The following is a 13,848-nucleotide window of genomic DNA, read 5'->3' as shown; positions in this document are numbered from 1 at the left end:
CATGATCTCGGGGTCCTGGGATCGAGTCCTGCATCAGGCTCCCTGCTCAGTGGGGAGCCTGCTTCTCCTTCTCCCTCTGCCCCTCCCCCTGCTCATGCTCTCTCTGTCAAATAAATAAAATCATAAATAAAATAAAATAAATAAAATAAAAATCATTAATTAATTAATTAACTAAATAAAAATATACAGGTGCCTGGCTGGCTCAGTCAGAAGAGCATGTGACTCTGGATCTTGGTGTACGTTTGAGCCCCACACTGGGTGTGGAGATTACTTAAAAATAAAACCTTTAAAAAATAAAAATGAATAAAATAAAAATATACTTACATAAAGTTTATAATGAAAATAATTCTCTACCCCATCCCACTCCCCACCCTACCCATCCTCAACCCCAGCTCTGCTCCTCAGAATGTATAGGAGTATCTTAAAGTCAATACAGACAATACAACAACTCTCACCTGCAAAGCTCACTCTTCCTGGACACCATATAGCCTGCATTTTACCATTAGGGGAAAAAAGGAGGTGGTGATGAAGCCTTTTTTTGTGAGTAGAATGAACTGCACATGCAGGTTCAGAGGTGATGTGATTCAGCAGATTCAAGGAATTGATGGAAACCCAATATGGCAAGCATATGGTTCAAAAACTTGAGATGTCACTCACATGCCATCAAATTCAACATTTTCAAGATATAAGTCAGTGGTTTTCAGCACACTGTGAATGATCACCCATGACCACAATATTTTCATCACACTAAAAAGAAATCCCACCCCAATTAGCAATCACTCCTTGTCCCCTTCTCCCCTCAGCCCCTGGCAACCACGAAACCCTCACTTTCTGTCTCTGTGGATATTTGTTTCTATTCTGGACAACTCATGTAAATAGAATAATAACAATATTTGTCCTCTTACATCTAATTTTGTTCAGCCAGCATAATGTTGTCAAGGTTCAGCCAGATCATAGCATGTCTCAGAACTTCACTCCTTTTTATGGCTGAATTATATTTCATTTTATGCTACATTTTGTTTATCCATTCATCAGTTGATGAGCATTTGGGTTGCTTCCAATTTTTTTTTTTTTAAGAGGGGTGGATTGTGCACAGAGAGGGAGAAGAAGAGAGATTATCTCAAGCAGGCTCCACACCCAGCCTCCCACTCCCCGATGTGATGCTCAATCTCACAATCCTGAGATCATGACCTGAGTTGAAATCAAGAGTTAGACACTTAACCAACCGAGTCACCCAGATGCTCGTGTTTCCACTTTCTGACCACTACAGATAATGCTGCTGTGAATGTTTACGCACAGGTTTCCATGTTTCCGTGTGAAAGTCTGTTCAATTCTCTTGAGCATTTACTTCAAAATGAAATTGCTGAGTTAAGTGCCAACTCAGTGTTTAACTTGCTCAAGGACAGGTGTGTAGTTCAAGGACAGCGCTGAGGACAGGTGAGAGCACAGCTTGTATTAGTTTCCGGTTTCTGTTGCCACAACAGACTGGGGAGCTTAGACAACAGATATTTATTGTCTCACAGGTTCTGGAGGCTGGAGGTCTAAGATCAAGGTGTCAGCAGGGTTGGTTTCTCCTGAAGCCTCTCTCCTTGGCTCCCAGATGACTTCACTGTGTCCTTACGTGGCCTTTTCCGGTTGTGTGCACATCCTTGGTGTCTTTTCCTCTTTGTACAAGGACCCCAGTCCCATGGGATTTGGACTCCACCCTTATGGCTTCATTTACCTTAATTACCCCCGTAAAGGGGGTCACATTGGGTCACATTCGGTCACACTGGGGATTGGACATCAACACACAGGTCTGGGGGTCGGGGGTGGACACAGCTCATTCCATCACCAGGTGATAAGGTAGGAGGTGAACAGGGACCAGAACCAGATCACAAGAGCCTTGGGAGACATGTTTGGGGTCATTCTTCTTCACCCACCTATGCCCAGAGGTCCCCAGGGAATTGACTCCATGGAGAGTCCCCTTTCTGTCCTTTACCTTCCAGGTAGGACTAAGCACTAAGCATAGTTCAACGGTGCATTTTTCAAGGTTGTCCAGGTTAAGAGTAAATCTGATGGGAACTAGCAGAGAGAAACTGCCTGAAGAGTAAATGCCTGGGAGGGATTATGCAAATTAGACACAAGTGACCTGGCCTCTTTAGGCGGCCTGGCCTTCGGTGGGTCAGCCACAGAAAAGAACCAAGCCTTCAATTCCTGCATTCAACAAATCTGAAGGCCTATTATGTCAGGGATTATTCTAGGCCGTGGGGCCCCTGGAGAGCTTTTTTTCTAGGCCTGTACCATCCAACATGGTAGTCACTGGCACAGTTGGCGATTAAGTACTGGCAATGTGGCCAGTCTGAAATGAAGTGTGCTAAAGCATAAAATAACCAGCTTTATATAAACTATATCATTAATAACTTTTATACTGGATGCATCTGAAATGGTATTTTTGTTATACTTGATTCAATAAAAAGTATATCATTAAAATTAATTCCATTTATTTTTTATTTTTTTATGAGACTCCTAGAAATTTCAAAATTATACATGTGACTCACATTTGTGGCTCACATTTAATTTCTCCTGGACTGTGCTCTCCTAGACTGCAGGCTCTATCTGGAGACCCTGTCTGATTGAGCTCATTCCAGTGGATGGAATCAAAGGGGACCTTATCTTGGGCCACCATTCATAAGGATTGGGGGATTTGAGGGACATCTAGGTGGCTCAGGGGTTGAGCGTCTGCCTTCGGCTGGGGTCATGATCCCAGGGTCCGGGGATGGAGTCCTGCATCTGGCTCCCTGCGTGGAGCCTGCTTCTACCTCTGCCTACATCTCTGCCTCTCTCTGTGTGTCTCTCATGAATAAATAAATAAAATCTTAAAAAAAAAAAAAAAAGGATCAGGGGATATGCAGCAAATGCTTCTGGCTGATGATACCTGTTTTAACATGAGCTGTAGGGGCACCGGGGTTGCTCAGTGGGTTGAGCGTCTGGCTGTTGGTTTTGGCTCATATCATGACCTCATGGGTTGTGGAATCAAGTTCCAAGTCCATGCTTAGCAAGGAGTCTGCTTGATATTCTGTCTCTGCTTTTCCCCCTACTTGCACTTTCTCTCTCTCTCAAATAAATAAATAAATACATAAATACATAATTTTTTTAAAAAATGAACTGTAGGGCCAGAAATAAATGGGAAAAGAAAGGGAAAAATGATCAGATCAGCACAGTGCACAGAGACTGGGAGGAACATAAAGAGTCTCTGAGGCCTGAGAGCCAATTTCGAACTTGCCTTCTGTGGTAGGTAAAATTATGGCCCCCCCAAAAAATGCACATGTCCTAATCCCTGAAATCTGTCAATGTATTATCTTACATGGCAAAAGGAACCTTGTAGTGACAAAGTTAAGGATTTTGAGCTGAGGAGATTATCCTGGATTATCCAAGGTGGACCCAATGTAACCACCAGGGTCCTAAGTGAAAGAGGGAAGCAGGAGGGTCAGAAGGAGATGTGGAGGGAGAAGCCGAGGTCAGAGTGATGCCATTGCTAGCTCCGAAGGTGGAGAAATGGACCATGAGCCAAGGAATACAGGTGGTCTCTAAAAGCTAAAAAAGGCAAGGAAATGGGATCCCTGGGTGGCGCAGCGGTTTGGCACCTGCCTTTGGCCCAGGGCGCGATCCTGGAGACCCGGGATCGAATCCCACATCGGGCTCCCAGTGCATGGAGCCTGCTTCTCCCTCTGCCTGTGTCTCTGCCTCTCTCTCTCTCTCTGTGATTATCATAAATAAATTTTAAAAAATGTGTTTAAAAAAAAAAAAAAAAGGCAAGGAAATGGATTCTCCCAAGCTTCCAGAAGGAACACAGCCAGCCCTGCAACACCTTGGTTTTAGGCCAGTGAGATGCATTTCAGATTTCTGACCTTCGAACTATAAGATAATAAATTTGTGTTGTTGTAAGCCTCTAAAGTTGTGGTGATTTGCTCAAGTATAGTAGGGAAAGCCCTTAATTGGGTCTTCAATCTGCCTAGAGTGTCTTTGGACAAGTCCCTTTCCCTCTCTGCTAAGAATGGGGGCAAAAAGATTGGGGGGAAAAAGGGGGGCATTCTTGTGGAGAAGAGTGACATATTTGTCTGCACTGGCCTCCAGCATAGACATCTTTACTAAAATTAGGACAAAACAATTGCCAAAAATCTGGATGGCTGTCCAGCATCTCCTTTAGTTCTGAGAACAGCCCCATGAGTCAGATAACCATTATTATCCCATTTTAGAGCTAAGGAAACCAAGGTCAGAGAGGTTGGGTAACTTGCCCATGGTCACTAAGTACAAGCGAAGAGTCATTCTTGGTTTACAGACTACTGAGAGGCACCCCTTGCTAATGGGAGAGATTTGACCAATAGCATGGATCCATAAGTTTCATTAATTCATTCATCCCACAGATAGTTGGTATTCAGGGTAGAGTGATGAACAACTCAAGCCAGATGAGTCTCATCTGGGGGAGGAACTGTGGGGCTGCTTTCAGAGCAATATGTGCTTCTGAGCCCAAGAGTCCATTGCTCTCCCAGGGGTATCATGACCAAATCCATCATGGTTCCCATCTTTGCTTTCCTTGGGAATCCCCCTAATAGAGGCTCCTCTCATCATCCCAGGTTCTCTCTCTCATCTCCATTGTTCTCTGTGTTGTCTTTTGCTCTGCCCATCTCCTGCCTCCCTCCATCCTTCCCAAACTCTTCCACAGTGACCCCTGCAAACCACTCCCTGAATATTCCCTCCAACTTTGACCTAACAAAAACCACTTTCTTCCCTGAAGATATACCCATGATCCTAACTGAAGTCTCTTTACTGCCCCCAACTCACCAGACAGCTCAAGGTCTAGAGGAGGAAAAGGGTGGTCAGCATGTGCCACAGAAACAAATGAGTCCAAATCCCAGTAGTTCACACAAAGGTAGAGACTCACTTGTGTCTCTTTGTTCAACACAGGTTGGCTGGGCTGTTTTCCACATCTTTGTCCATGGACCCAGTTTCTTCATTCACAGGCAGCCTCTGAAACATTGCCAACCCCCTGGCAGAGAGAAAATACAGGTGGACAGCCATGAACTGGCTCTTAAAGCTTCCCCTCAGAAAAGATTCACGTCACACGCGTTCGCGTTGGCTAAAGTGAGTCATATGGCCAAGCCTGATATCAACTGGGTATCCTTCAGGAAAGACAAGAAATATTGTGAACAATAATATAATGTGCTATCATATTGGCATCCTAATGCTGTTTCCAAATGTTATTACTCCTTCTCCATACTCCTATTTTTAAAAAAGATTTTATTTATTTATTTGAGAGAGGGAGCAAGCACTTGTGCACAAGCACGGGCGAGGAGCAGAGGGAGAGGGACAAGTAGACCCACTGCTGAGCACAGAGCCCAACTCGGGCCTTGATCCCAGGACCCTGAGATCATGACCTGAGCTGAAGGCCGGTGGCCCCATACTCCTATTTTTTTTTATCCTACTTCCTGTTGACAGACCTCCTAGAGTGATGTCTAGACCCTCTTTCTTCTAGCTCTTCACAGTCTCTTGAGAAATCTGAGTCACAATTAGCTCTTCCCTCTCCTTCACCCCCATAAGATCCTTTAGAATGTTCCAGTGGTTCTGTCACTTCTTTTCTTTTTTTTTAAGATTTTTATTTATTTTATTCATGAGAGAGAGAGAGAGAGAGAGAGGCAGAGACACAGGCAGAGGGAGAAGCAAGCTCCATGCAGGGAGCCTGACGCGGCATTCAATCCTGGGTCTCCAGGATCACGCCCTGGGCTGAAGGCAGCGCTAAACCCTGAGCCACCAGAGCTGCCCTCTGTCACTTCTTTAACTCCCCACAGGAGCTAACCTCCTCCAAGCCATCATCATTTCTTGCCTGAACAATGACCACAGCAGCTCTCACTCTACAATTAAGTCATCATCAACCCAACAAACAGGGTAGATCCAGTCACACTGCTTAAATCCTACCATAGTTTCCTATTGGCCTTTGAGGAGACTGTAAAATCCTTACCTTTTCCTAGAAAGCTCTTCCCGGTAGGTTCCTGCCTACTGCCTCAGACCCTGCCACTGTCCTGGTCACTCTGCTCTCCAGCCACTGGGCTTCTTTGGTATCATGCACTGACACTTTAATTGCTTTAGGGCTTTCACAACACGGGCCTCTTTGCCTAAAACTCTCCCCACCCACCCCCCTTCATCTCTCAGGTCTCAACTTCTGCACTGAGGCCTTCAGTTCCAGTATTCTTTCTGTGCAAGTGCTCCTGTAGTGCCCCCTATTACCCCTTCTGAAGCACTCAACACTCCCCATGGTGCTTGCTCAGTGCCCCTCTTGCCCACCCAGACTGAAGCGGCATGAAGGCAGGGGCTATCTCTGCCATACGTGGCAATACAACACTTGTGCTCAGTAAATATTTTTTCAGAGACAGAATGAATTTGTCATACATAGAGACCAAGGGAAGAGATACTCAAGGTTAATAGATGCAGTTAGCTATGAGAAAATTAGCCTCCTGACTTAATCAAGAGAGGTAGAAAAGGCTGGGACACTTGTGCCACCTCTGGATCCCTTAGCCCTGAACTCACCATACACTGTTCCCTTCCTGCATTTCCCTCTATGTTTCTAGACCTCACAAAGTACCTTTCTCACTCACGCCCATCGAAAGAAATCTGATTCCATGACTGAGAGAGTGCTGCTTTCTCTCTTCACCCCTGCTGTTCTCACATCTCCCCCATTCCTTCCCAGTGCATCCGACAAGTCCTCCCAGCCAAGTCAGCTGGAAGAGTCCAGAGCTTCACCAAGATGTTGCCTGTCCTCAGATTCATTCCTGAGCAGAAGGACTTGAATGACACTCTGAAGAAAGAAACACCGTGATGCATCCGTGAGACACGTCCCAGGTCTGGGCTTGTTAAATCTCTCTGCCAAACCAGGCTGTGCTATGAGTGCCATGTGAATAGCTTTGAAAAGGCTTCCATGTCAAGGACTGGTTCCTCCTTCTAGGGCTAAGACAGTGTCTGAAATTATAGCACTGGAGACAGCATTAGTTTACCAGGGCTGCCATAACAAAGTACCACAGACCTAGTTGCTCAAACAACAATAGAAATCGACTTTCTCACAGTTCTGGAGGCTACCCATCCAAGATGGGTTTGGTTTCTTTTGAGGCCTCTCTCCCTGGCTTGCAGATTGTTCACATTATTGGTTCAATTTCTGTTTTTTTTTTTTGATCAAAAGATAAATAAATAAGATAAATAAAATATTTATAAAAACTGGGGAAATTAACACAAAAACAAAAGTTGGCTCTTCAAAATGCTTCAGGCAAAGCTGATGGAGAGAAAAAAGAAAGATGCCAAATCAGAACATAATTCATAGAGAAAAAGGAGAAAGAAATGCCAGATATATTTTTAGAATAGTAAAACAAAAGTTCAAACATCATAAACCAATACTTTTTTTTTTTTTTTTTTTTTTTAGAGAGGGAAGGCACAAGTGGGGGCAGGGAGGAGCAGAGGGAGAGGGAGAGAGAGAATCTTTTTTTTTTTTTTAAGATTTTATTTATTTATTCATGAGAGACATAGAGAGAGGCAGAGACACAGGCAGAGGGAGAAGCAGGCTCCATACAGGGACTTGATCCCGGGTCTCCAGGATCACCCCACCCACCCCCTGGGCCAAAGGCAGCGCTAAACCACTGAGCCACGGGGCTGCTTGGAGAAAGAATCTTAAGCAGACTACACTCAGCATGGAACCTGATGCAAGGCTCATCTCACAATCCCTAAATCGTGAGTCTGACACTTAACCAACTGAGCTACTCAGGTGCCCCTAAACCAATATATTTTAAAATGTTGACAAAATAGACAGATTCCAGTAAGATTAGAAAACACCAATACTACAAGAAGACACAGTAGAATCTTTAAGTAGACCAATTACCATGAAAGAACTGGAATTTTTAATTAAAAGAAGTCCCAGAAGGTTTACCAGAGGGGTTCTACCAAACTTGCAAAGAACAAATAACACCTACCATATATAAATTATTACAGGGAAAAGGAAAAGAAATTCATTTCATGCAGCTGGTACATCCTTGATTTCTCAAGTGAATAAGGACATTTTGGGAAAAGAGTCCCACTTTACTTTCTAAATACATGTACCATTCCTAAAGAAGATACCAGATAAGCAAATACAAATAATGTGCTAAAATAAAACCCATAGAGTAGGTTTTAGTAAACATTGGAAAGTTAACAATGTAATGCACTATATTATGGAACAAAAAACTTATAAAGTTCAGTACCTATTGATGATAAAAGCTCCCAGAAAACTAGGATAGAGAGGAACTTACATAATTTGATAAAGACTAATCTACCACAAACTTCACAATACAGAACTTTAAGCTCATTCCATTTAAGACCAGTAAGCAGACACAGCTGGCCTCCATCACCACCATTGTTCACTCCTGGGGGTCTTGGCCATTGGAACATATCATTATAAATACTATTGTGGATGTAGTCATTATAAATCTGTATATAAATATGTATATAAGGAAAGGGAGGAGGGATAACAAAATTGTCATTATTTGGATGTGATTTGGTATTCCATATAGAAACTCCAACTGTTGGGGCGCCTGGGAGCTCAGTGGGTTGGACATCTGCCCTCGCCTCAAGTCATGATCCCAGGGGTCCTGGGATTGAGCCCCATGTCAGGCTCCCTGCTCAGGGAGGAGGCTGCTTCTCCCTCTCATACTCCCCCTGCTTGTGTTCTTTCTCTCTCTCTCTCTCAAATAAATAAATAAAATCTTTAAAAAAAAAAAAAAAAGAAACTCCAAACTTTTAAAACTAGTAAGAGATTCAGCAAAGTGACCAAAGAAAAGATCAAATTTGGAAAATGAATAGCATTCCTCTACATAATAGCAAACAACTAAAATCTCTAACAACAACAGCAACCAAATAATAAGATTCCACTCAGAATTGTAACAAAAGTTAAAAAGTTATGCAGGTACCTGGCTGGCTCAGTCATTGGAGAGGGCCAGAAAAAGTTAAAAAGCAATCTAGGTAACCACCCATCCATCCACAAGACATTTATGAAGAAAAAAATTTAATGTTATCAAAAGGACACAAAAGAAATCAAACAAATAAAGAGGTGAGCTATATTAGTGAATGTAACAATTAATATAATTAAGATGGCTCTTCTTCCTAAATCAATCTATAAGTCCAAGCAAGCCCAAATTCCAGAAACATTCTTTTTTTCTGAGAAACAATAAACAGATACAGAAATGCATGTGGAAGAATCAAGACCCACAAGTAGATAACAACGGCCAAAGTGGGGGGATAGGTGAGGATTTTTTGAATCAGATGAGATATACTAACAAGCCAGAGTTTGCAAAAGAAAACAAAGGTGGCATGGCATGTGAACAGATAAACTGATCAAAGGAACAGAACAGAGAGGCCAGAAATAGACAGTGTACCTAAAAGAACTTGCAATGTTTCCGATTAAGGATCCCAATCGGAAGGGAAGAGATGGATCGCAAATGGATACTGGGAAAACTTGCTCCTTATAAGAAAAGTGGGTTCCCCCTCACCTCTCACCATAATGCAAAGGTCAAATAAATGAATTAGAGACCTAAGTATTAAAAATAAATCTATAAAGCTAGTGTATTACTCTCCCAGAGCTGCCAGCACAAAGTACCAGAAACTGGGTGGCTTAACGTAATAAAAATCTATTGGGTCCCAGTTTTGGAGGCTAGAAGTCCAAAATCAAGGTGTCAGCAGGGCCATGCTCCCTCTGAAACCTATGGGGAACCCTACTTTGCCTCCTCTTTTGGTGGTGTGCTGGCAATCTCTGGAGTTCCTCTGCTTGCAGCTACATAACATCAATCTCTGCCTTTCTCCCTGTGTGTGTCTGTCTTCAAATGACTGTCATCTTATAAGGCACCAGTCATATTGGATTAGGGGCCTGCCCTACTCCACTATGACCTCATCTTAATTTAAGTAATTACATCTGCAACTACCCTATTTCCAAATTAGATCACATTCTAGTACTGAGGGTTAGGATTTCAATGTACTTGGGAGGGAGGGGTGGAAAGATTCATCCCATAAGAGCCACTGGAAAGATGTAAAATATCTTTATGACTTTGGAACAAATAAAGATTCTTAAGCCTAGAAAACCTAAGCTGTATAGTGAAAATTAGATGAACATGATTAAAATTAAAGATTTCTCTCAAAAAAGACATAACTAAAAATGTTAACTAATGAGTGAAAAACTGGGAGAAGATAATTTTGGCTTAAAAAAAAAAAAGTGATTAGGGATCCCTGGATGGCTGAATGGCTTAATGCCTGCCTTTGGCCCAGGGCATGATCCTGGAGTCCCGGGATCGAGTCCCAATTTCCGCTCCCTGCATGGGGCCTGCTTCTCCCTCTGCCTGTGTCTCTGCCTCTGTCTCTGTCTCTCTCTCTTTGTGTGTCTCTCATGAATAAATAAATTTATTTTTAATTTTTTTTAAGTGATTAATTTCCAGAATAGGGTGGCTCAATCAAGCGTCTGCATGCTTTATGGGTAGCCTGCTTCTCCCTGTCCCCCTAATGAAAAAACAATCGAAAAAATGGGCAAAAAATAGAATAGACAACTAACACAAAAGAAAATCCAAATGGCTAACAAGTTTGAAGAGATGCTCAACCTCATTCATAATCAGTTAGGAAATTATAACATGTTAGTTTAAATCAATCAGAGCAGCCAAATTTAGAAACTCAGGAAAAAATAAAGTAAAATAAAATAGAAGCTCAGAAAGGAATAAATGTTAGTGAAGACATGTGGAATTTGGAACTATCATGCACCTCCAGTCGGTATAATTCAGTATGTATATTCCATGATCCAGCAATCCCAGTCTTAGGTGTATATTCCAGAAAAACTCTTGCATAAGTCCCAAAGGATACAAATACAAGACTGTTGATTGAAGTACTATTTGTAGTAGCAAAGAATTCAAAGCAATGTAGATCTTAGCAATGCACTTAGCTTCTCCGTGCCCAGTTTATTCCATAAGGTTAAAAGCTCTTACTTGGGGTATAGTAAAGATTAATGACTTAAGTCCTGTAACACCCTAAAAAACAATTTGGATAAGAACCGAAATGGAGGGATCCCTGGGTGGCGCAGCGGTTTGGCGCCTGCCTTTGGCCCGGGGCGCGATCCTGGAGACCCGGGATCGAATCCCACGTCGGGCTCCCTGCATGGAGCCTGCTTCTCCCTCTGCCTATGTCTCTGCCTCTCTCTCTCTCTCTCTGTGTGACTATCATAAAAAAAAAAAAAAAAAAAAAAGAACCAAAATGGAGGGCAGCCCAGGTGGCTCAGCGGTTTAGGACCGCCTTCAGCTCGGGGCGTGGTCCTGGGAACCCGAGATCGGGATCGAATCCCACGTCAGGCTCCCAGCATGGAGCCTGCTTCTCCCTCTGCCTGTGTCTCTGCCTCTCTCTGTGTGTCTCTCATGAATAAATAAATAAAATCTTAAAAAAAAAAACTGAAATGGAAGCAGCTGTGACTATCATGAGCCACAGGTACCAATGGAGGGTTTCTTAACCTTTATTATGCTAGAAGAAAACACTGAGAAACACTGGGATTATTTTATTGTTTCCTAAGTGCTTTTCTTTTCAGATTGATTATAAGTTATGGAGAAACCTAATGGCAGTGAGCAATTAAAATAGTCAGTTTTAGGCATTTTAGTTTGGTGTAAACACAACTAGTATGTGTGAGTTGCAGTACTTATTTGCTCTGTGATTCTTTTATTTATTTAATCTCTGAGCTTTATCTGCCATTTAGAGGTAGGAAGACCTACTAGGCTTTTTTTTTTTTTTAAGATTTTGTTTATTTATTCATGAGACACACAGAGACAGAGACAGAGACAGGCAGAGGGAGAAGCAGGCTCCACGCAGGGAGCCCAACAGGGGACTCCATCCCAGGTCTCCAGGATCACACCCTGGGCTGAAGCAATAGGGAGGTTTGAAGAAATTATTTAGAAATGTTTGAAAACTATAAATCTTTGAAGTACTAGATACTTTACTATAGATGCTGGTGGAAGTTGTCTTCTATATGATAATGACTGAATGATATTGTCAGATGGATTTCTTAAATAGGTTATTGTAGTTATTAAGCAGAAGTGCCACAAAGAGATACTTTAGGATCAGTGAAAATTAGACCTGGAAAGGACCAAGTCTCTCAAATCGATTCTGTCACTTCAGAAATCTCTATTACTAGTGAGGAATACCAGCTCTGGAATGCTGGAATCATGGAGAGAATACTCAGGTAGAATTAGGAAACCTGACCCTCAGCATCCCTGGGCTATACTGAACTTCATCAGTAAACTCAGTCAGTTAGGTGTCCAACTCTTGATTTTGGCTAGAGTCAAGGGTCATGATATTGAGCCCCACCTCCAGCTCTATGCTCCGCAAGGAGTCTGCTTGAGATGCTCTCTCTACCTCTCTGGTTCTCCCCAAAGTGCACGCATATGCCCCTCCTAAAATAAATAAACCTTTATTATTTTTCAAAGATTTTATTTATTTATTCATGAGAGACACACAGAGAGAGGCAGAGACATAGGCAGAGGGAGAAGCAAACTCCCTGTGGGGAGCCTGATGTGGGACTCAGTCTCAGGACCCTGGGATCATGACCTAAGCCAACGGAAGACACTCAACCACTGAGCCACCCAGGCATCCCTAATAAATAAATCTTAAAAAAAATTGAGCAAAAAAAGCAAAAATTGAAATTCACTTAATACCATTGTTTGTAAATTAAAAACATATAAAGCATTATACATCTTTTAGGAATATAGGCATATTCCAAGAACCATAATTAAACACATTAGAAAGTGTTTCTGTGAAGTAGAGGAAGAGATAGAAGTGGGAAGGGAGATATAGGAGAAAAAAATGACATAAAAATAGTTTTACAGGGATCCCTGGGTGGCGCAGCGGTTTAGTGCCTGCCTTTGGCCCAGGGCGCGATCCTGGAGACCCGGGATCGAATCCCACGTCGGGCTCCTGGTGCATGGAGCCTGCTTCTCCCTCTGCCTATGTCTCTGCCTCTCTCTCTCTCTCTCTCTGTGACTATCATAAATAAATAAAAATTTAAAAAAAATAGTTTTACATAAATTAGTGCTAATAGTGTGTCAGAAATAAAACAGCATGGAAAAATCAGTTCTCAGAAAAAGAAAAAAATGAATGAATGAGAAATGTTAAGAAACAGAAGCAATACAAGCAAAAATAATAAGGAAGGACAACAAAGGATATTCATACTGATGAACAGAATTCACTGATGTCATGTTAATATAATAAATCCCCATGCACCTAACAACATAACTTCAAAATATATAAAGCAAAAACTGATACAGCTAAATGGAGAAAAGGACATATCCTCACTAATAATGGGAGAGTTTGTTATACCTTCTAGAAGCTAACAGATCAAACAGGAAAGAAAAAGTAAGGATACAGTGGATAAGAATTAGAGAATTAATAAACCTGTGTAGTCAGATCTCTGATCTCAACAATCAGAATGCACATCCTTTAAAAACATACAGAACACTTCCAAAACAAAACAAAACACCCACATACTAGGTCAAAAGGGAAATCTCAGCACATTCCTAAGAATTTATATCGTTTAGAACATGTTCATTGAATAAAATTAACAATCACAAAAAGATAATCAAGGAAAAATCCAGGTACTCAGATGTTCAAAAATATATTTCTAAATAATTTGGGGGTTAATCGGGGCACTTGGGTGGCTCAGTGGTTGAGCATCTGCCTTCAGCTCAGGATGTGATCCCAGAGTTGCGGGATCTAGTCCTGCATTGGGCTCCTGCATCGAGCCTGCTTCTCCTCCGTCTGCCTATGTCTCTCATGATTAAA

The 13,848-nt window shown here is 42.2% G+C and overlaps 1 long non-coding RNA gene across 2 annotated transcripts in view; it reads right to left on the bottom strand.

The window, feature by feature from the left end:
• LOC119868512 overlaps window positions 1-13,848 on the bottom strand; it is a 37,752-nt gene that overhangs the window by 19,140 nt on the left and 4,764 nt on the right. For both annotated transcript variants that reach the window (XR_005354636.1, XR_005354635.1), the window contains exon 2: window positions 4,925-5,029. This is a non-coding gene — a long non-coding RNA (uncharacterized LOC119868512). The remainder of the gene's footprint in view (window positions 1-4,924; window positions 5,030-13,848) is intronic.

Source organism: Canis lupus, chromosome 1, assembly GCF_011100685.1.
Source record: "Canis lupus familiaris isolate Mischka breed German Shepherd chromosome 1, alternate assembly UU_Cfam_GSD_1.0, whole genome shotgun sequence".
NCBI lineage: Eukaryota > Metazoa > Chordata > Mammalia > Carnivora > Canidae > Canis > Canis lupus.
This window is presented reverse-complemented; position numbering and strand designations above follow the sequence as displayed.